Source organism: Alligator sinensis, unplaced genomic scaffold (genome assembly GCF_000455745.1).
Source record: "Alligator sinensis unplaced genomic scaffold, ASM45574v1 scaffold44_1, whole genome shotgun sequence".
NCBI classification, from domain to species: domain Eukaryota; kingdom Metazoa; phylum Chordata; order Crocodylia; family Alligatoridae; genus Alligator; species Alligator sinensis.
Window position 1 is genome coordinate 49,727 of NW_005843320.1, and position 2,411 is coordinate 52,137.

The following is a 2,411-nucleotide window of genomic DNA, read 5'->3' on the forward strand; positions in this document are numbered from 1 at the left end:
CTCGACTCGACTCGACTCGACTCGAGCTTCCTTCCCTTTGCCCCGGTCTCTGTCTACTGCTTTCACTTGACTTGCACTTGCACACGCCCCGCCGCTCTGGCTTTGTACGTCATCGTTGCCGCCGCTCGACGCATCACGTCCTTTTTGAATTGCGGAGCCAGCCCAAAACTGGACGCGGTACTCCGGACGCGGCCTCGCTGAGGCCGAGTACAAGGGGAGAAGGACATCTCGCCCGGGATTAGCTCGAAAAGCGTCTACGGATGCAAGCGAGCATTTGGGTCGCTTGACTAGCTGCAGCATCACGGTGCAGGCTCGGCTCGGCTCGGCTCGGCTCGGGCTTCCTTCCCTTTGCCCCGGTCTCTGTCTACTGCTTTCACTTGACTTGCACTTGCACACGCCCCGCCGCTCTGGCTTTGTACGTCATCGTTGCCGCCGCTCGACGAAGGCAGCGTCTGGTCTTAAGCGGCCTCGCAGGCCGAGCAACACGGAAAGAGGCTGCAAGGCCTGCCCGCCAGCTGCCAGGAAGGCCCCGGCCTCCCCGACCCCCCCTCCGGGCGCCGCTTCTGGGCCCGCAGCGGGCCCCCGCGGGCTCCTGGCCCGCACCCCCCCACCCCACCCGCCCGCCTGCCCAGGCCTGGGCACTGCAGCCCTGGGTGGGGCCCTGGCCCCCACCCCGGGCGGGAGGCAGCGGGGGCAGCACTACCTGCTGAGCAGGACTGGGGGCGTTCGCTCGCTCGCTCCCCTGCCAGGGTGCTGCCCGTCCGCCCGGTGGCAGCCCTTCCTTTGCATGGGGTCTGCCCCCTGGGGCGGCCCAGGGGCCATGGCCCCACCCCTGCTGCTGCTGCCGCTGCTTTTGGAACCCAGAGAGGAGGAAGGTGGCGCTCTCCTGGAAGGGGAGCGGGCACCGGGCCTGGAGGCACTGCAATACCGGGCTGATGCGTGGAGGGGCTGGAGCAAGCTCCGAGGCCCGCTCCCGGCACCAAAAATGCATTTAATGCGTCGGTCCTCACATCGAGGATGTATCGGCGATTAAACTGATAAGAACAGATTGACTTTTATTAGTAGATGTTAAGGACTGTAAATCCAAAAAGATGACAAAGCTGATAGGGAAATACAGAGCGCTCGGGCGAGGGACTAACAATAGAAGGATGGGGGTGAGGTGGGGAACGCAACTAGGTTACATGCGATACAAAGTTAGCCAACTAAGCCCGGGGGTAAGGGCAGAGGGGAGTGGGGAAGGGGAGGGGGGTGGTTCGCAATGCTGAGAGAAAAAGAGGATAGAAACACACATACCCGTGACAATGGTCCGCGATGGTGGAAGAAGTGGTCCGAGGAAAAAGTGTCTCAGTCTAGATATAGTCTATCGCGGGGGTTCTCTTCGGGTGGCGCAGGGTCGTCGTCCGTTGTTGATGAATCCTCTTGAAGCGAAGGTCTGTCTGGTGCAGAGGGGGGTTGTGGTTCAGGCGGTCCCCTCTGGGTCCGGTCCGGCGGCTGTTCTCTTGGTGGGGTCTGCGTACTGGCGGTGGCCCGTGATGTGCTCCACGTAAATGTCGCGTGACCACCGGATAGTGTTGGACACCATGAGGCAGCGGATCAGCTTGGCGTAACGGCGGGAGACGCGGCAGGCACGCAGGACGCTCTCGTTACTGGGGTCCCAAGCTCCGAGCGTTCCCAAGATGAGTGCGTCGACCGTCACGTCGTAGCCATGGACCCTCAAGGTGTCAGCCAGCGGGGCGTACTTCTCCCGCTTGCAAGCCCGGGCGTCTGTGAAGGCTTGGCGCCGGTTCTCGAACGGGATGCTGACGACCACGATGACGATCTTCTTGGCCTCCTCGTCAGTGATCACGATGTCGGGGCGCATCTGGCTCTCGCAGCCCGGGACAGTGCGGTTGACGGAGAGCTGCCCCGCGGCAGTTGGGATAGCCCTCACCAGCCGGTCCTGTACGGCGTTGTGGCGGAGCTGCCTGGCCCTGGCGTGCGGCTTGCAGCTGCACAGCACGTGGGGGAGGGTCTTGGCCGCGTAGCTGCACCGCCGGCATCTCTTGTCCCAGTGGCTGAAGCGGATGGCCTTGTTGAGAGGCAGGCAGTTGAGGTGGGCGTGGTGGAGGAAGCACCAGTCCGTGATGCGAGTGAAGCTCCCGCTAGGCATGAAGTGGTTGCTGGCGTCCCACTTCGAGGTGATGTCGAAGACCTTGCCCTGGTTGGGTAGGCCCTCAGGTCGCCGGCGTATTTGTTGCGGACGGCGTCCTTCAGGAACCTCTCCAGGAAGGTCCTCGTGCGGGGCGTCACGGTCACGGAGTCGGCGTGCGGGGCTGGTTGCAGGGAGACTGCCAGCTCCCGGTGCGCCTCGGTCCAGGTCCAGGTGCAGCCGATGCGCTTCCCGAGGCGGCGCGTGGCGTTGCGGGCTCCGC

The 2,411-nt window shown here is 63.8% G+C and overlaps 1 pseudogene; it reads right to left on the reverse strand.

The window, feature by feature from the left end:
- Window positions 1–894: 894 nt before the first annotated feature.
- LOC112548612 lies at window positions 895–1,069 on the reverse strand (annotated as a pseudogene).
- Between the last annotated feature and the right edge of the window lie 1,342 nt (window positions 1,070–2,411).